The sequence below is a fragment of the Stigmatopora argus genome, chromosome 5 (assembly GCF_051989625.1).
Source record: "Stigmatopora argus isolate UIUO_Sarg chromosome 5, RoL_Sarg_1.0, whole genome shotgun sequence".
NCBI classification, from domain to species: Eukaryota; Metazoa; Chordata; class Actinopteri; order Syngnathiformes; family Syngnathidae; genus Stigmatopora; species Stigmatopora argus.
In genome coordinates this window covers 7,422,961-7,445,020 of record NC_135391.1, presented here as the reverse complement: position 1 = coordinate 7,445,020, position 22,060 = coordinate 7,422,961, and the positions used below count along the sequence as shown (strand labels likewise).

At 39.1% G+C, this 22,060-nt stretch overlaps 1 long non-coding RNA gene across 2 annotated transcripts; it reads left to right on the top strand.

Moving 5' to 3' along the window:
- The first annotated feature begins 20,193 nt into the window (after positions 1-20,193).
- On the top strand, positions 20,194-21,690 carry LOC144074727 (uncharacterized). 2 transcript variants are annotated; one of them, XR_013300370.1, is made up of 2 exons: positions 20,194-20,253; positions 20,771-21,690. It is a non-coding gene; the product is annotated as an uncharacterized LOC144074727 (long non-coding RNA). The 2 variants fall into 2 exon arrangements; XR_013300371.1 differs by having other exon boundaries at positions 20,730-21,690.
- The last annotated feature ends 370 nt before the right edge of the window (positions 21,691-22,060 follow it).

Sequence of the window (22,060 nt, the reverse complement as noted above, 5' to 3'; positions counted from 1 at the left end):
TATATAAATGATGCAGAGGACTTTAAAAAGTTCAACTGTTATCGAGTAATAAATAGTACATTAAAAATATGATAATTCAAGAATATCAAAAGTGCCACTTGCATGAAGAAAAAATAAATGAATAAATTAAATTACACCAAATCAGTTTAAAAAAACAAAAAGTTTGGCCATAGTAATAACTACAATGAACTGAATTCTATTTTTTTCGGTCTCTAGATGGCAACGATGCTCTTTTACCGAGGTGAAGCCCCTCCATCCCTTTATGGGGGGGCTCATAAAAAAAGAAAATAATAATAATAAATTAATAAACACTAGCTGTGGGTTTCCCCCCCAACACCGTACACTTGACCATGGTTAGAACGAAAGTCATCAAACAAGTATTATATGAATGTCTTAATTAAACCAACATGCTTCTGTCACTTTTATGAATGGGTTTCGCACTATTTCCATTTTTTTAAGGTTTAGATTCACAAATAGAGAATTTTCAAATCTCCAATGTTGTACTCGACACAAAGTAAAAGAGAGTCCATCTTGACTTGCATAATGCAACCAAAAGTTAAGAAAAATGAGTTAATTTTCCAATAAACAACAAAATAGCCCACATAATACACTTAGTTTTCAGGTGGGAAAAGTACTGTGTTTTAGTGTAACTTTAGATATTTGTGTTAAACCGTAGACAACACAAAGTATAATGGCCTTCATGAGAAATGTGGTTCTCAAAATGTATTTAAATGGGCAAATCATTTATCGGACATTCGATCTTTGAAGTAAATAATGTTCAAACATGAAAAATGACAACGCTTGCAAGCACAGGTATTGTGTAAAGAATGAATGTGATGTCAGGTACGCCACATCATGCTAACACAAATGCTGAGACACATGAAATTATTATTTTCTTTGAAAAATCATTATAGCTGGGGGACAATATGAGATACTTGCATTTGATTGATTAAAATACTCTCAGCAATTAAAAATGTCTAACAATGGCTATTTTGCATGCTCGGGGCAAATATTGATGTTTTAAATATTTTTCTACCCTATTAGGTATCAAAAAATGAAATTCTTCTCAGTTGTTTAAACAATATTTTGGACACTGGGATGCAGATGATCAAGATTCTTGTCCATCCGGTTAAAGGATCGCTACAGGACTTCCAAAAAAAAGGATCATCTGAGATTACACTTCCTGCAAGAGCTACAGAAGCCTCACTTGGAGGGGAGACCGATGCTTTCCTTTTAGTGTGCCGCCATTGTTGAGTCAGTACAGTGCTTATGTACCATGCAGCGAACAGGAAGGCCCTCCTGAGGGTCACCATGACAGAGGTGGAGATGATCAACTCCCCCCCCCCCTCTGGCCCCCTTTAAGCGCATTGTTGGATCCTGTTGCTTAGAGAAGCAGAAGAACCTGAAAGATGTACTTAACTTGCCACTATCAGGTAAGCATTTTCATTCCTTGCTCAGCATGACTAAACGCCTGAAGAACAGACTGAAGTATATTCTGCTACATGTCTGTCACGATACACGGCCGAATTTGGCAATTGTACTTCATGTGTCTTCCACAATACACGGTTATGCTGCTGGTTAGACGGCTGCCAATGTTCCTGCTAAGAAGGAGCAAGTGATGGGTGGGGAAGTTCACGCCTTTTTCAATCTGCAGACCTGTGTACTGTACACCACGTCGTCAGGGGGTGGTTGTCATTATCCACTTCCTTGGTTTTTCCTCACATCCAGGGGGAGAATTGTTGTCCCTTGTGCTACTTGGTGAGCCGGATGAGGCCCACCATAGATCTGTTGTCTGTGAACTTGTTGGTGGACTGTTGTGGGTCACAAGGTGAACAGGAGGGGGCCGAGTGGATATTGTTGGAGGGCATCTACGCTGACAATGATGGTGCTTGAGTTTTACCAGGTTTTAATCTCAACTGGGTTGTCGATGGCCTGTTGTGGAACCGATGAAGATTTCAACACATGTATATTGGAATTTTCAAATGCCGGCGTTAAATTGAAATCGGGTCAAAACAAAACGGACTCATCGGAAATTTAAATTCAATTGTTTTCAAGAAGATGAAATGGCTGAGGTCAAATTGAATTCAAATATATTATTCTTATCGCATTTTTGTCAAAAAAAAGGCACCGAAATGAAGCTTTTCAACATCAAAGGAAAGACTTAACAGGCAGTTGTGACAGGTCGTTCATATTAGCCGGAGCTGTGGTCACCACACTTAGATCCTGATGAGACCCTAATGATTGTTAAATCAGTCAGATATGAAGTTTCAGAAGAAAACTAACAGACTGGCGATCGATTGATCGCGATTGACATAATGAGCACCCCTGCTCTAGATATCATTGCTCACATGCCGTCAGCGATTGTGTCAGACTGCAAAAGATGACGAATCTTTGGATTAATTCCCTCTTCGCTAGCTGCCTGACGCAAAAGTATTCCTTTACACTAACTAATAGACCACGCTGGGGTGGCTGCTTTTGCAAAGACCGAGGAGATAGTTACCATGGTTACAGCCATAAATTAAAGCTCTTAAATTAGCAGGGAGGTTGGGGGATTCAGGGGGCTGTCTTATTTGTGCGCTACTTGTTTCCCCCCCTAAAAGGTTTGATAATTTATGATGGTCTGACAAAGGAAGTAACTTTTCAAGCAGCATTTGACGTTTTGTGCATGGAGAGTGTTTAAAGATGCCAGGGATGACAAATTGAGAAAGCATTCAATGCAGACCTTGAGAGAAGACCTCAAATGTGCCACGACATTCCACTATTTTTTATCTCAACAAACCCTGAGTCAAGAGCCCTTAAAATACAACAATTGGGAAAAGAACCCGTCCGTGTAAATTATTCTTATTATAATTTCTGCACTCTACTAAAAGGGCAAACAGGTTTTATTTTTTTTGTCTGAGGGAAGAAATTATTTACACGATACTTGACACTGATGTCAAATTCATGCATCTGTTTGAAAACTTATTCCAAGTAAAGAATGGATCTTGATTCATTTGCTCATTGAAATAAATGGCGAAAAATAAGAATCCACTTATCAAAGCAAAGTGAGCAACTATTTCTTCCGTTCAGAGCCCAATAAAATCAAAATTTGGGTCCCTGCTCTCCAGTTTCATCCCACTTCTCCTTAATAGGCGTGTCGGTCACCCCAAAAATTGAGATTCCACTCCACTATGTTTCAAGATGTGACACAAGACGCATTTAAATCCCTCCTAATCAAATGCTCCTGCGATGAATTGAACCCTTTAATAGTGCCTTTGTTTAATTTATTACCTGCCATTGGCGAGGCTAGATGTCTAATCCCTGCTGGTTTTGGGCAGTGGGTGGAGTATACCATCGATTGATTGCCAGTCAATTGCAGGGTACCTGGGTGTGTGGGAGGAAATGGAAGTACCCTGAGAGAACCCACACAGGCACAACGAGTAGATGCAAACTCCACACATTTTTAAAATTAATAATCAAAAAATAGTCAGTCAATATATATTGAATTGCCTTCAGTGGTTTGATTGCTATCAGGGTTGAACATTAGGTCTTAAACCTGTAATGTAATCAGAACAAGATGGTGACCAGAGGTCATTTATCCATTTTGTCTTTTTGTGAGAAGTAATTTCCTAAAATTCACGGCCTTACAATATTCATAATATTGAAAATGGAGGCGGCTCTTTTAGGAAAAAAAATAGATTTTTTTTTTAAATTCCGGGTAAAAGGGGTGAATAATTTTAAATTAATTAAAATAAAATTTTTTAAAAAACTCAAACGCTCTATGAAATCACTGTCTTTATTGGCTATCCTTTGTAAGGGTGATCCTCTGATGTAATTTGAGGCTCTGAAAGAACCCTACAGAGTTTTGATTTATATTGATCTAAGATGGGGGATTTGTCTTAGGTCAAAGGTCAGGGTGTTTGCGCCAGATTCCTTGTCCGTGATTATGCTGCCAATGTTATGCCGGATTTCTGTTCTCTTAGGGGAGGCTCACTTTTCAACCATCTGGGTGTGGAACATTTTGCAGACAAATAAAAAAAATAAAAAAAATAGCCTTGCTCTGATGGGCTCAGCTTTTCATGTGGATATACAGCTCTGATCTTTGACTGGACCAGCAGAGCAATAGATCCATTCAACAAGAAGCTATGCTTTTGATTTTGGGTTATGGGATCATTTTTTAGCGGTGGACTTGCATCAATACTGTGCAGGTTGTCATCTATGACTTCAAAAGCACTGATAGGGGGCTACAGGGTCTTGGCTTAAAAATAAACTCTAGTAAAAAGGGTCTATTTGCTGCCAGCCAACACCTGGCTGGTTCCAATATTTTACTTTTATTCAAAAACCCATTAGCAACCCCACGACACATATACAAAAGATTTAGATTTATTGCGGTAAAAACTGCATATAAAAAATAGCACTTGAAAGATTAAAAAAGCAAGTTTGACTTGACATTCCATCATGCTTCCAGGGATGTCGTTACAGTTATCACCTGTTTGCTGAGATTTAAGGGACCTATTATACAGTAAATGATTTAGCATAATTTCCCCCAAAATAGCTTCATCCATAAAACCTATTTGTCAGAAGTAAACAAGAATGTTATCTATTCCTGAATATACATATATACGACATTTTTGGAATCTTTTCAATGGCTTTTAACATTGTTGTTTCATATTAAACTGCCGATTTAAAGGCCAAATGTGTCTAGTTTTAAAGTATACCAGTATAGTATCTTTTTTTGTTGTGGGATTTGAATATGAAATGTCACAATGATAAATATTTTTGCAGAGAATAAGCACTTGTATTTTAATAAGACTTTTTCATTCTTGTTTTATTTAGAACAGAGGAGGGAAAAAAATGAATGTGTAAAATAGAAATATATAAAACCTACACATAATATTGAACTTAATTGTCATTGAGTCGTGGTGTGCGACATCTTTTTTAACAGGATCCCTGAGATGTTAACGTATGTTGCTCTAAATCCCAATGGGGTTAATTCAACACTTGTTTGTGGCGCAGTAGCACCTTGAGACGAGCAATGTGATGTCTAACACGCACTTGCCTATGGCTGCTCTCCAGTTCGGCCTCTGTTGGGGATCGCCAGCCATGTAAAACAGGCACGTGCAGCCTGAAACTTTAATGGTGACATGAAGGCTCCTGCTGATCCCCCCCTTACAGATGTGCTTTGGGACTTTCTCGCTCTCGTCTTTATGAGAGCGCGCAAGGTGACATGGAAGGCAGCGCCTGGTCTACTACCAGCAAGTCCTCATCCAAAGGACACAGTCAAGAATGCCAGGGCGTGAATATCAGATGTCATAACAAGTAAGTCGCCGCACAAGAGAAGAATGTATTGAATGTTACCGCCTCTCTTAACCCAAATACACGAAGAACGCACTCATGCTGTTCATGCAGCCTGCTCTCAGCTTCTGCCTGACTTCCTCCACCACACTGCCTCGCTCTGTGAGTAGCAAGCAGTTAATTATTTAGCACCTGAAGAGCAGTACAGCTCCCAGCCTGCTGCTGTCTGGTCTGCTTGAAATAATGCTCCAGTCTTTGTTTATCCAGCGCAAATGCTAATGTACACAAGCCGTGTAGTTGTCATGTACAAAAGCAATCATTAATCAGCATCTAAATGCACCCGGACATCACCACTCATTTCTAACTGAGCCTCAGAAAATAATAGAACGATAGGGACAATATAGTGGAGTTTATCAACAATAACTGTATTTCTTAAGATCATCTTTTGTGATTGAACGTTTTGCAAGTAAACTCCACTCGACTTGCCGTGAAGCCTTAATATGTGAAAATGATGGTGAGATATTTTAATTGAAATTGATGGACTCAGTGTTCACTGAAAAAGAGAAGCACACTTCCAAAAGCCTTTAACCCCAAGGCATACGCGCTTGAAACACCAAAGGGAAAAATAAAGAAAGCTTGTGCAGCTGAGATGTGAATCAATTTACCACGTGTATGCCGCCGTAATTGTCATTTTTACTTGGGTCATAAATATTGTGATAATAATATTCTCGGGCCCACAGAGTCACATTATGAAGGTGTCTGTGCTTTGTGTGAATGGGGGGGTGTTACATGTTCTCTGAGGGTAAATGGGCTGCCCCAGCCATACATGACAATCACTCCAACCTGTTTTTAACCCAAATGATTTACAATTAGGCCTTAGCAGTGGTAATAGGCTTTATTTTGGCAGTATTCCCCCATTGTTTGCTATGTTTACATTTTTTACCAAAAACGGCAAAACTGCGAAAAAATGCAAAACTGGAAAAACGGGGGAATACTGTAATTTTGTTTATGCTTCAGAGCTACACTGAATATTTTATTTAATAGCTACTGTATATACTGTATAAAAATCATGTTTTCTTGACAAATGCTATGACATTTTAATTCACAAGTACATTGAAAACCGAAAAAAAATGGAAAATATACTACTTTTTGACTGAAGTATTGAATTTTGTATACAATTATTCAATTAAATGCAACTACATTGTAATATTAATCAGTGTTAAAGTGCAAAGTCAGACCTTATCTCTTATTTATATATTTGTGATGTTGTATTCATTGAAGTCACTGATTTGCCCCTAGGTGTGAATCTGTGTGAATGGCGGGCTATATGTGCCCTGTGATTGACTGCCATTCAGTCCGGGGTGCCCCTCTTGCCCGAGAGAGAAAGAGCCAGCAAAAGAAGGGGGGATTTTTGATGTTGCATTTAGAGTAAATCAGCCAGGCAAGCAGACAGCCTCTCTCTCCCAAGTGACCTAAATAGGGAGTCACGAGAGAATACTCATATGAGCTTCCCTCCACTAAATGCACTCTCTTATTAATATTTTAAAACCAGCCATAATGCTGTGGAAAAGACGAGAGATCCAGGAAGAGGAGGAGGCATACATCAATTTATCCAAGGTCCTCACTCCAGGAACTTGAAATGGAAGGATATTTTACCATTAAACCAAACAGTTCATTGTCCCCTTTCCCTCACTCACTCGCTTTCTCAGCCGCTCTCTCTATTTTAGGCTGGAGAAGAAAAAGTTAAAAAAAAAAGAATTAATAATATAAAATAAAAAAAATCCACCTCTGTCAAAGTATACAACCCTGAGAAGAGGCGGATGTGGCTTCTAAGAGATTGCTAATTCATTGCAGTGGGATTGGTTCAAGCAGTGCAAATGTCCTCATCAAAACGTACCTCTGTCCATACCCTTAAATCTTTATAAAATCAAACGCCTGTGTTATGTTATCATCCCGTACTCTCAAAGGCCTATGAGTCATTAGTAACGCGTGAGATAAAACCAAGAACCGACTAACCATGCACATTAAACACATATTAACCTGCACCAGATTTACACGTCGCCTCAGTGAAAATGCTCATGGCCATTGTTGGCTTTTATTGATGCGTAGACCGTGTTGTTTTACCTTGTTTTGTCGCCGGTCTTTTGATCGTCAGTCTTTTGGTCGCCCGTTGTCGCGGTTGGGGCGGCCAAAAGACCGCGACCAAAAGAACGGCGACCAATCGACCGCACACGGAATAATACAGGCGATTTTTTTTTGATTGCTATAACCTCCCCTTCCCCCTTAAAATGAACAACTTTTATTGTGCACGAATAAAAGTACATCCGACAGTTGCTTGACAATGAAAACTTTTTCAAATCCTCTTTTGTCATCACTTCCAAATTTGATCATAGATTAAATTCCAAAACAACAGAGAAAGTGGGGCCAGGCAATTAGGATCGATTTGTAAAAACTTGACATGGATAATATATTTGGGCAACAGTGACAATATGAAGTTGAAAAGAAAGGACATTTCTGTCCATGTGATATCATGTGAAAGTTTTATTTAAGAAGAAGCTTCGGTTTGGCTGTGCACGTCTTCTTGCCTGTGTTGATACTTTATCCGATTATGTGTGAAATTCATTAGCATATCATTTACTGTGAGCGTAATTGTTTAATGAGTCGTTAATAACAAATACAGTAATTAGGATCAGTGGTATAATTATGTGTAGTGGGCGAAGCATTTTATTTTGGCATAATTATCGCAATGCAGCCTTTCCCACAAACAAACGAACCCTGAGTGGTAACAGAGGCGGCTGTTGAATGCAAACGGCGTACACACAAGCCTGCACACACACAAACAAAAAGATTAATCTCAAAACATGTAAACAAACAAATGAAAACGTTTCATTAAAAAAAGCTGTGCCTGACAGCAGTTTTCCTATTAACCTGTCGCCTCCTGATATTCCCAAATCTTGGTTAAACATGTCAATTTTTGACCATTTTAAAAAAAGTTCACATTTTTTTGGACTATACAGTAAAACAAATAGTAATCCCTAGAAAAGAAAATGTATTTTTTTTCATCTTGCACATAAAACCAATACAAAACTGTGATCTAACGACTAACCAAATGATCAATAACAATGATAATGTTGAGGATTACATTTTCTAAGCAGTCATATTTCAGCAGGCCAAAGACAATGCAAACATCACGTCCGTTGAATAAATAAACTTCACTAAAATCCATCATTTTTTTTGTTTCTACAAGCCCTCTCTCTATTCTGAAACACAATTATGCTTCCTTTGGCACAACACATAGTCATTTTATCCTTCTTGTAACCAGATGGTTTCATAGAGAATAGATGCACCGCCACTGTTTGTCTTCTACTTAGAGCTGGGGCCATAATGGAGTCACTAATGATTATAAAACACCTGCTCTAAAAATAAAACAAACAGAAACGCCAGGCCATTATGCAGAGCTAAATGCCTATGTGATCAGGTTGAAATGGTGCGAGGGTTGCGTTCAGTTCTCTTGTCAAACAAGCTCATAGCAGAGTCTCACCAACAATACATGAAAAGATCAAATCGCACTAGTAATTTATGGCCTTTGGAGGATATCAAGTGAAGTCACCTTAATACTAAAATATGTGGGATGTCCTTGCTAATAACAATTGGAAGTAGCATTTTTTTTTAAATATTCAAGGATATCTCACATTTTGTTAGGATTGGTGTGTTAAATGACATATAACTTTTTAAATCTGTCATCAAAAACATTCTCAAACACAACTTTTTTTGGATTAAAATCTCGAAATGCAAATTTCTGAATTGATAAATCATTTTGAATATGTACTACTACATCTGTGCTGAGTTTTGGGAGTTTCTCTTCAGCCACTAGGTAATTCATTTTACTATTTGGAGGTTTAGGTCATAAGAGTTTTCCCTGAGATGAGAAGAAACATACGATTAAGAGAAAATATCCTCCTGGATGTTTGCAACCATGAAATACACAGATTAAGAGGATGCAGATCTACATATGGGTGCGGGTGGGGGTTGGGGAGCCTTCCAGCCTTGCCTCCCCTTTGGTTTTCAACATCTCAATCATGTCTCCAGGGCTCCGCCCCTTTGTATTAGCCCCCATGTGATGGACATCCTTTCACTGCCTGCCTGACCTCTGGTAATCCTGTTTCACAGACCAGCTCCCTGCTGAAGGTACACAATGGCAGGCGTTCAGTCTCCTCCCAGTCGATATTCTGACAGACTTGATCGAGCAAATTAGTATCCTTTGGTTAGGGCATGAACCAAAGACCTTTTCAGCACCCATGCAGAATCAATGGAGGCTAGTGAACAGCGTGTTTCTTTCTTTTATTTCTCCTTTTACATCCTTTCCGTAACACCTTGTGTAAAATCTATCCGTGTTTGGAGCTCCGTGTGTATCTTTACAACTGACTCGAGGAGCTAAGTTTTTTTATTTATTTATTTCACAACTGACAGTTTGAGTTTATATTCATCTGGTAGATTCAATAGAATTAACAATGGCCTAGTCGACCGTTTTGTAAGTCATTTGTAAATAATTACCTTTCCAAATTCACGGTGGACGCAAACCCATGGGCTCGCGTAAACAAAGTATTCCAATAGAAACCAGGATGAAATCATGGTACTAATTACGTACTTTGGTTGGCTGGACACATTTATGATGCAAAACTCCTCCTATCCCGCTGCTGTTCTAGTCACTTGAGGAATGCCTTTCATTGGTCAATATGCGTTAATCAGGACGAGGATTAACAGATGGCGCTCTAATATAGTAGTATATCATCTGTTACACTCTCAGAACTGCAACACAACCTGGCCAGATTGTCAATTTACATCACTGGAAAAGCAATACTAGGGATGCCCAAAAAATATGCAGCATTATTGTCATTTTTAAATCTATTTTTGCTCATTAAAACGGTGTATATTGTGAATATTCTATTACGCCATTCAAAATCAGTGGTGGCAACAGTATTTTTTATAATTATAAAAGCATGTGTGAATGTAGACATTTAAATTCATTGTATGCCCATGTTTCAGTGCCATTGACAGTTCTCCACATCCAATCCATTTTGCATGAAGAGCATTCTCTCAAAAGCCCCTCGCAAAGGAGCACTTTAAGATGGACAATCACCCATAGACACACAACCACATGTAACACTTTGCATCCAAATATATATCCATCTTTTCTTTTTGTTGATTTCTTTGTTTAAATTGTTACATTGTTAAAATCATAAATCGGGCCAGAAAGTGTTAAAATAGTGCGAGGATGTTCGAGATAATATAATCACGGAAGCAATCTTGAACCGAGATTGTAGATTAGAACAATTCCTTGAAATAAATGAGTTCGTGGCTCAAACAAAAGGTTGGATATACATGTTACAAAAGTTATTCTAGCAGTCAGCGATATAATACATGCGCACATTGTATTTCAAGGTCAGCTGCTGTACATTTGTGAGGAGAGCAGCAGGAGATTGACCGTGTTAAGGGACTGCACTTAGTCGCCAAACAGAGCACTGACACCTTTCTGAGCAGGCAATCTCTGTGAACTCTCCTGCACTGACAAAGAATCTATGTAAGGTTGCCAGTGCTTACGGGAGACCGATCCCTGTCTATTTGCCATACTGTTACCATCATCTACCTAATCATCCATCCATCTACCGCTTGCTTCGCTGCAGTAGGTGAAGCATAAAAAGCACCACCGAGAGCTATTTCCCTCTAACCTAGGACATTTGCAGAACAGGAAGAATATGTGTCATTTTTTTTCAACACTCTTAGAGCCTGGCCAAGTGTATTAATCGATGATTTTTCATGGTCTGATACACAGTCGCATCATTTGCACAATGAGCAGATTACCGTAAATTCCGCACTATCGAGTGCATTTGACTATAAACTGCACCGCACAAATTTTATGAAATTTAAAACCTAACCATTCTACAATCCCAAAAGCAGTTAATTTTAAAATCTAGGTCTCTATAATTATGAAGAGGAAAAATGAAATACAGTATTTTACAGTATTTTATCAAGTCTTGGCATATATAACATAGCATTAGGTAGCATTCGAAACTAAGACAAAATGTAAATCGCATAAAATAAAATGTTCCTCATTTCACTTGTTGAAGAAAAATGACAAAATGCCCTTAGAATGTTGTTCTAAATCCTTTTATTTATGTTAATAGCTCCAAGCCTCTCAATAAGAAACTTTTGCATTCTTTTCTTCAAGTGTACTTGTATTGGCTTTAACTAAAGGCTCATTCAGTTGATGTTTGTTTTGGAGGGGGCTACACCCCCTTTCAGTCTTTTCTAGAAGGAAATGTGGATCCGCTTTATCGGGGGGTCGCCAACATGGTGCCCATACTTATAATAGTTTTGATTATAAAATGAATCAGCAGAGATGACCAATCGCTACCCTTCACTTTACACTGTCCACTATTTATATTGTAACTGTAAATATTGAAACTGTACATATATTTTCACGAAGATATTTAATTTTTTACTGGATTAAGGATATTGGACACATATTTTCATGGGGATATTTTTATCCCACTGGAATAAGGCTGACATTTTTTGTTGTTGTTATTATTATTATTATGCAGGAATTTGCTTTGGAAGACAGCCACAGCAAAAAAAAACAACCTTTTGCAGATCCATGTTTCCCACTAACCTTTCGCTGCGCCCTTGAAGAGTGACAATGGATGAGCCTTGGTCCAACAGATTAATTATTCCCATCCTTAGCACTGTTAAGGCCAACCTGCTCTATATGTTCATTCATGAATAATGTTGAAAGCTGATGAGAGCAAAGGGGGCAAAGGTTAAGGACCTGTTGTTACTGACATTCAGGCGAGAATGCAAACGGGGGGCAACAGAATGCAGTTTACAACCTTAAGAATTTTAGAAAACATTTCAATTAATATTTTAGCCCCAGTTGAATCCAGAACTCTTTACATCCTTTCAAATGAAATCCATTTCATTTTTGGAAAGTGAATTCTACGATAATCTCAGTGAACAAACATTGTTATAGCTACTAGGTATTGACTTCATGACCATTAACCAATAGAAATATATGGAAATCAATGGCATAATATCATGTGATGAAATCAATTTGTTTTCATGTCAATTCAGGGTATCCTCCAGCAAAAAAAGGGAAGACCCGCCACTGTTAGACCCTCGGGAATTTTATCACAAGCATTATTTGGACTTGTCTTCTTCCTTAAGAGGGTCAAGAGTGGCAAGCAGACACTTTCCTTTCTGAAGAGGGCAGCAGCTGAGAGAGAGATCTCTCCAGGGATCTTACAGGCTGTCTTCAAGTGATACAGCCATTTATTCTTACACCCTTGATTATCAAGGTAAGCTTTTTGGAACACTGTTTTTGCTCATGATATTGCTTTGTGTCAGGCTTCACTGCGCGCCTGTTGGATTTTTTTTTAGCTGTTTAAAAAGAAACAAAAACAACAACAACAAAAAAGAAAAACAGTAATGTGGTAGGATGAAAAAAAAATCAGGTGGTGACCTTGGGGCCATTTTCTACAAGACAGCACGCAGCGCCATTGAATGGCTGGACGCAGCAGGACTTGCAGGCACCTGGTCGGAGGGCTCGGGCGCTCCACAATGCTGTCTGGGGGGTAATTACCACAAAGTATTCTTTAAAAAGACCAGATGGGGATGAAAACCCACCCCACCCTGTCATTTACAACAGAACCCCATTCAATGACACACTTAATCCACCCACCGGTTAGCTCTTTCAGAATCCGCTGTTGTTGTGCTTGTTCCTTTATGTTATCTCCCCCACCTCCTCCGCAGATAGAGTAAGAGAGCACGGGGGACAGCCAGGAAGACATAAGTGCCTCATGGGACTCAAAAAGCATCACTCATTTTCAAATTGTTTCCGCCACGGCAAGTAACAGTAACATTTGTGCCTTCCCTTCTCGCTTTTCTGCCTTCGCCAAGCCCTAAAGTGTCAACGGCGGTTCTGAGAGAGAGAGGCGGACTGGCTGAGCACAAGGGAGAATTAAGGGGGAGGGGATGGAGTGTGGCACACAGTGCGCAGGCAGAGCTGGGGGCGTAGACGAGGTCAAGTCAGAGTTCAAGGTTCATGGTGCCACCAGCCTTGTGGGAGGAGGGATGTGGGTCGGGGCTTGATTGGAAGGGGTTACCAGGGAGGCGGGGGTACACGATATTTACTGGGCACATATCAATTTCCATTCCGGCTGGATCTGAGGCCCTCCGTCCTTTAAGTCTTGCCTAATTGACTTAACCAGGGCCTTCACTTGCACCAAGAGAGTAGTAACTATTTTTTTTTAACGGGTCTCACATGCACGGTTGAATAGTTATCCCATATTCGTACACTTTAAGTCAGGGGTGGCCAAGTCCGGTCCCAAGAGCCCCCATCCCAGGGGTGGGGAAACCAGTCCTCGAGGGGCCACTGTGGGTGCAGGTTTTTGCTCCAACCGATTCAACGCAAACTGTTTAACCAATAAGGTTTCTGCTGAAACAATAAGCACCTGTCTGCAATCCACTGATTGTGCTTCAAAGATACCAGATTGGTGGAAAGGTTACCTCGTATAGGTTGGAACAAAAACCTGCACCCACTGTGGCCCTTTTTTGGAATAGTTTGCCCATCTCTGCCCTATCCAGTCTGTTTTCCATATCTCCCCCCTCTACCACACCTGGATCAAATGATCAACTCATCAGCAAGCTGTCCAGAAGCTTCATACCAATCCAGATTATTTGATTCAGGTGTGTTGGTGGAGGGAGACATGGAAAACAGACTGGATAGGGGCTCTCGAGGACCGGATTTGGCCACCCCTGCTTTAAGCAGTTAGTAAGTGCCCCTTCTCTTTTTTTGAGTTGAAGCCCTATTTCAAAATAGTAAAAAGACCAACTTCATTTTGTACATTTAAAAAAAAATGTTAACGCTTGACAAAAGTGAAATGGTGAGATGCTTGAAAAGCAAAGAATACCAAAATGGACATTTTAGATTGCTTTACTATTAAAAAGGGCATGGTGCATAGTTTTGGGGAATGCATTTGCAAACTAAATCACATTTATGTTCCTTCCAGTACATGAGATCCTCACGTTTCAAAAATCAAGGGGAACATACAAACTCCACCTGGTATCAAACCCTCCACCCAAGAACTGTGAGTCCAACGCGCTATCCACTCACCCACCAGGCCAGTTGACAATGTTCGCACAAAAATATTTATTGATTTGCCTGTGTTGCTTTTGAAATTAAAAACAAAAAATATATATAAAAGGATCCAACATGGCTGAAAAATTAGTGAATATGAATGGCAGCCCACCAAAGATTTAGGTACAGCAAGCATACAATAAATCTACAGCAGGTGGGACATCCTTCATTACTTTCTGTGTAAAGACAAACCCCACTTACAGATTTATTAATCAAACTACGCAATTCTACTTGGGTTTATTAGCAGAATGTACAATAACATCAGTGGCAGGCCAGAGCACACTACTTGAAACAATGAACAATGAATTTTATTTTGCCAATTGTTGTTGTAAATTCAAGCATTACAATTATATCCATAGTCAGAAATACTCATGACAAGCATTGAATTGTGTGCCAAGTCACTGAGTGCTTTTATCCCCCCCCAAAAAAGAAAGACTTTTATATGAAAATTAGGAACCTGGGATGAAAGGCACAAAATGTAACACTATCCTGCATATTGTGTCTTTTGTTTGACAGGGATTACTCCATTAGGGAAATTTATGATAATCGAACTGATTTCACTTTGTTCAACTTTCATTTATATTGCAATATCATTTCAAAGCAAATGAATGTTGACATGGAATTCAAATATGATTTTAGTCGTTAGCGAACCGCATTTATGCTTTAGAAGAGAAAAAAAGGAAAAAAAACATAAATACAGACATGGACTAAACTATTGTGATGAAAACTCAACGCAAATTTAAATAATGATAACTGAAAATGTAAAAATAAAAATGCTACTCCCAAGTCTCCCAAGAACATGCTACTGCAAGTCAGACATTGTCAATAAAAATGCGACAAAAATGATCCCAGCCTTAACTTAATATTTATGTGTATAACCTTTTGAGGTATGATTTTTTTAAATCTGTAATTCTCTAAATGTCAGTCCACTCCTAAGGAGAAAAAAGCTACACTGGTTGATGAGTGCCTACTCCAAGTCAATTTATATCTTTAAATTACCAAAAGATTCCAAACGGCTTCACAGACCAACTGTTGATATATATACATTAAAAAAAAGTGAGTAAATAACAGTCCATTAGTAATAATTATAGATTGAATATGAACGTATGAATATATTCATACACCATGTGTAAACAAGAAGAGCGACTCATGTGAAACCAAAATGTAGGACCAATACTCTTCATTTTATGACTATCTCTGATTTATCAGTTGCATAATACCATATTATTCCGTATATTAAGTCCTGAGATAATACAGAACTTGTAGCAGATAACGCGAGCACTAAATACAAAACAGATCTTTAATATTTTCTTCACAAATGTGGCCACGCTGACGACAAACCCTCTGTCACAACACAACAAATCACCCCGTATAGGCAAACTAATCTACCCGGGTCCACCTTTGGCATGCAGACCTCACATTGAGACCTTAGAGTGCCACGCAAGTCACAGCAATTCACTGGAGGTAGACAGGAACTTACTTTATTAATGTTCAAATTAGATGATGAACCTTCTGAAGCAGACCTCTATGATGCATTACAATGACAACCTTAATAAACAAACAACTATTATGAGAGAACTTGATTTTCTTCAAAAGAGCCAAAATAAAACACAATTATTGCATGTCATATTTGCATCCCAACCCACATGGAGTTTACCTCCATAATGTTGGCATATTTTCTAACCTGACCTCACAGAATGACATATACATACTGTATATAGAAGGCAATGGAGAACCTTTTCCCTCCACTAAACAATCTCCTCCTCCAAGAGAAGCCCTTCCCCTCAAGTCCAACCTCCCGCCAAGCATGGATATCCTTCCACCTTCTTCATCAGTAAATAAATAATGGCAAACATAAAATGCAGAGTGAAACAGGAGCTGAGATTGAATAACAGTCGGGAAGGCGTGGCAAAGTCTGAAATATTAATGACCCTGATTACTTTCTTCAGTAGTAACACATGCCTACTCAATTGTTTCATGACATGGATGGACTGGATTAAACTAATCACAATCCCGAGCTTTTATGGATGAGAAAACATAGGTTTAAAAAAAGTTGTGACAACAAGTTGCAAACTGCACATGTATATTCTCATTTTTGAAGATATTTTTTTTCATTATCCGGTTATCTTTGAGCAACTGTTGACATTCTTGTCAATCAGCAGCTGGAATAGACTCCAGCTCGTAAGCATCACTTCATATCAGTTGGCTAATTTGGAGGAGGATCTTCACGTCATGGTGCGTGCTCGTGTACATACAAGTCGTTTTATCCTCGATAGAATTTGTCCAGGGGCCCGCCGGAGTCTCCAGATGCCTGCTCAATGAATAAACACAATATAGATAAGCCCCCTGACAGAACTAGGCCCCTCTGAATTATCACCCACTCCTCCTGGCTAATTAAAATTTGCTTGTAACTTATGTCAGTCATTTGAAGGCTGACAATTCCCTAACCTCCCCCTCATTTTAATTTGTGGCACGTGCACATTTATTGTTGGGAGAGGGAGTAGTGCCCCCAATGGGATCTCCATGTGGCTTATTTAGACGACCAACAGGGCTGTACTGCCTGTGGAGAAGAGCGCTGGAGAACTGGGAGTGAAGCATGTTGAGCAACTGCCTGTGGGCAACATGAAAGAAACTCTAGTAGTCTGAGAGAGAGAGCGAGAAGCTGGTAATAGAGAGATGGTAAGAAATTGTGTATGTAGAAGCAGTGGTGTGATGATTTTCCAGGGTTTGGTATGTGGCTGGCTTGGCTCAGCTGGAGGAGCTTTTAAGCCCTTCCATGGCAGCCTCTAGGACAGATGCACTGCCCCAAGCCACAATCCGTGTCTCCCTTCCAAAGACAAATGGCATGACAAAAAATATTGCATTATATATTTAGTGCTAACAGTCTGTAAGATACTGCTGCCTGTGGCTCACCAAGCGGCCTGTTTTAAAAGTCAACTAGACCATAATCACCTCTTTTGTTGCTGGGATGACCATCATAAGATGCCCGTTTGGAATAGTAATGTTTATTTATTCATGTTTTTGAGCCAGACTTACACTGATCGAATAATTATTCCCATTAAAATGAAATAGAATGGTAATAGAAGGCAGTAGATCACACTCATTTGTTTCCCGGGGGTACTCGGACGTTTCGTTGAAAGACGTTTGGTCCCCGGCCCGCAAGTCAAAAAGAATGGATGGCAGCCGGATGTCCATCGCCGTCAATGGCAGCCGGACGTCCACCACCGTCAATGGCAGCCGGACATCCACCGCCGTCAATGGCAGCTTATTGATAATGTGTTTAATTTGGGACAATAATAGTATAAAAGAGGCAAGTTTGTCTATACCAGGGGTAGGCATTTTTTTTATTTGCGGGCCAGAATGTATACTAAAATTGGACAGCATTTGGACACGCAATGTAATTTATCAAACCTGGGGATTGAAATATAAGAAAAATGACACAATTGAAGGTGAAAATTTATTTTCAAATTTACTTTCAACATTAAGAACATATTATTATTCAACGAAAGAAAGCAGTCTTTTAATTGAGAGTGATGAGCGGTATTGCAGGGTAAAGGCAAGTGAATAAGGTCATTGATTTTTCCTATAATTTGGACAACGTCGGTGGGCCGGATTAAAAAGCCTAACGGGCCGTATATGGCCCGTGGGCCGTAGTTTGAAAAACATGTACCCACACGCCAATACGAGGGAATCCGGGGGCGGGGCGAGCAGACGTCCGGGGACCAAACGTCTTTCGACGAAACGTCCGTTCACGCAATATCATTATGTTAAAAGTTGGCGGGCTAGCAAGATAGCGACCTCTGGCAGACGCTTAAAAAATATAAAATGTGCCTAAAAGTTTGGGATTTAACAAGCCAAATGAGGCGGACTAATTCTGTTTTTGTGCGTAACCCAAATAAAAGTTGTTTTTTTCCTATTTTTTTCCGAAACGTATAAATATTTGATCAAAAGCTAAACAAATGACTCAACACCAGTATTCCTTAAGCGATACCATCATGCCCTTAGCTTGACCCTTCCGTGCCTTGCATCGTGACCTGCATCACAAGGTTTGTTACATACAATTACCGTTGTTCTCACCTTTGCTTTAAAGGGTACGGGGTGGTTTTGTGTGGATGGACAAGTAGAGGCTTTCTCAAAGAGGTCCCAATAGGTGAATGAAGTGGGCAAAAATGTCTGGAAAACATCTGCCCTTCTTGCAGGTCTTGTCTGGTCACATGCACAAAAGAGATCTCACAGGAACTGTCAAAATCTCCAGGGAAAGTCCTTCAGAAAAGCTGAATACCTGTCAAAAGATGAGTCACTCAGTTGGGTGAGTGATGTATTTTACAAATGATAAACTTTTGAAAAGGTTGTGTAAATTAGTCTAATTATCTTTGCTAGCATCTTACATGGACGGAAATGTTATTGTCGTCTTTTGTTGCTCTTTTTACATGTCGTGTTCACAAGACAACACTTGTGTATTATATTAAGTTGCAGCTCCTTAAAAAATGACTTAAAAACGTGTGTACTTGTAGTTTATTAATGCAGAAGATCATTCAAAAGGACTGAGAATGACATCCGGTTCCTTCAAAATCAAGCCAAAAGAGCGTAAAACAGAACCTTCAAGTTCCCTCATGTAAAATTCAACCACACCACCTTTTATTTTCCCAAATATTGTTTACAAAAGTAAAGTTGTGCAGATTAAAAAAATGTCATTTTCCCCATTGTGCTGTTGGATAAGAGACAGACTGAGAATTTGGCACATTTTTTTCTTCTAATTCGACAGACAGTGTAGTCTCTAACTCCACCCGGTCTAATTTGCTGTCAGTCTGAGCCAAGCTGCAATTATCACACTGACTGGTGCCTACAGACCATAATTGCTTTGTTGTTCAATTATTTCATGGGACTGTGGTAATTTACTTTATTCTATTAAAATATGCCAATTAGACATTTAATTACAGTTTTCACAGTATCGCTTTTCACTGTCACTGGAAAGATGTGATGCTGTTATTAGCAGAGAGGACAAGGATGGTTTAATAATTTCGTGGCATTTCCGCCGTGGTTTGAATTAATATGTGGTGGGAAAGCAAAATATTAGCTCGCCGCAGAGAAAAATATTCAATTCAATTATCACTGAAATTTACACCCTAAGACATTTTAGATGGCAAGATCTCATTTTCAGTAATGTTGAAAGAGTCCAACAAAAAAAGGTAACTCTGAGGAATGAGAATATTTTTAATTTATGAAAAAAAATGCAGGAAAATAGGATGAATCGTTTAAAAGTGAAATTGTTGACCCACATAACCTGAACTGAAACGTTTCCCTTAAAAAAGTCATGCTTAAATTAATCCCAGTTCACCTAAAATCATTAATAACGTCACGATTCCCGAATAATAAATGCAGGTATAGTACACCGATAAGCATGTTTTTTTTGTATTATTAAAGAAACATGACAAACTCAAAATTTGAGGGGAAAATAGTTTGCACTTAAGTGATGATCAAAATAGATGAGATGACAAAAAGTATTGGTTTTTGAACCAAGAAGAATAGCAGTGATTTTACTTCTGTTTGCCACATATGTAATCATGAAACCTGACAGTCTATGACTGCTTGTTGCTGTAATTAAATATTGATTCACATATCAAGCAAAATGTCAAGACATGCAAACATCAGAATGAACATTGACAGTTAGAGGTTATTCTTCATAAAATGATGCATTATTTAATATCTTGATTTTTTTAAATCTAGGGTGAAAACTGAATAAGAAGTTGTTCATGTATCCAGAGTAGACTGATTCTTTTTTTAAGGTAAGAGCCAAATTAATCCAACAATTATTTGCATTAGGTTGCGTAGGTTTTGCAGTTAGAAATATTCCTGCCACAAATTTTCCCCAAAATAGTTGTAGTATTTGAATTGTATTTCCACTCGAGGGGTGACGGTGACCAGCAAATTTCAGCTGACCACCAGGAAAAACTGTCAAAACCAAGCGCTTATTTTCAAATGATAGGAAGTAGATCACTCAAAAAGTAATTAAAAAAAAGGTGATCAAATGACAGTCAAAGATGAACTAATTTTACATAGATTAGGGCTGCAAGGTGTCCCTTTACAGCGACCAGTCCAGGGTGTAAACTGCCTTTCGCCTGAAAAATCTCAATAGGGTTCAAGTCAGACGTTTTAGAGAGGTTTGTCTGGCCATGTTCATCGAGTAGAATAAGATCTCCGTGAGAAATGGAGCCACATGGCACACTGCCTTAGTAAGCTTGTTCTTTTGCTCTCTTCTAAGGTGCTGAATGGTATCTGAAAAGACCTTCTCTGTCTATTCAGGTTTGATTTGGTCACTTTAGTGAACAGCAATTGGCAGGCTGGTGGTTTCAGGCTGTCTTGTCCGATGGCAAGGGAGGAGCGCTCCCCTTTGCCTCCCCTGGGTGCCCCTCATGTCCACCATATGGCCCGGCCTGGCCCTTCCAAGATGGGTGAGTTGGTCTATGGACCACCTGAGGCAGCAGGAGCTTTCATAATCACTGGAGACAAGGGCCACTTGACACCAGGCTGACAGATGGTACTCCAGCACTGCAGCCCTGGACTGCTGTTGCTGCTGCTCTGTGTACGTGTGGTCAGATTGGGAAGCACAATAAGGGTGATGATGTGTCAGAGGTAGTTAAACATGATGGTGGCAGCCAGTCTTCTTTAGTCTCAAGGGCAAACATAGCCTCGGGCCATGACTGCAGGAAAATGTCATCACATGGGAGTAGAGCAGTCCAAACAAAAGTAAAGTACAGCGCCACGGCATCTTTATATTGTCTTGGATGCATATCATGATGAACGGTATATAGAAATTTTCAGTTAACTCAAAATGAGAGATATTTCACCACATGCTTTATATAAGTCATATACCCCTTTTTCTGTTAGTTTGTATGACTGAGCTCTGGTATTATCTCTAAACACAGAACTTTTTGGACAGTATGTACAGGTACATGGAGTAATCAGAAATAAATAGCAATGGTTCTAGTAAGGATCCCTGGAGAGTCCCACGTGACAATCATTGAATGTTATTTGATATTTTTGGCCCATGTATCACCCCTCCAATTCTGGATCTATACTTTTTGTTTTTACACGTCCTGGTCAAGAGTATTTCTATCACATTTGTTATATCAACAAATCAATAAGTGTGTGTGCATATTTGTTCTGTCAAATCTTTTCATATTTTGTGAAATAAAATCACAAGACTACTCTAAAATATTTTATCCAGCATGGTGGTTATTCTCTAATTGGCCTAATAGTATATGAAAGCGTACAGTCTATTAATAAAATGTAGACTGTTTCAATGTTTTAATCCACCAAATTTCTGCAGATTTGTAAGAGAAGCTTCATGTTCTAGCATGGGTGTCAACTCCGGCTCGTTGCCCAATTTTTATTGCCTTGCAGCAATTAGGAAAATATCATTTAATATGGCCATATAACTCAGAGATTCAGAACTCACTTGTTTTCAGCATTTATATTCAATTAGATGTCATGTATTTAGAAGAAAATCATCCAAATGACCCTACATAACCTTTAAATATTTGTTAGACATGGAGGACCTGAAGTCAATATATTTATTTCCAATTAAAATTG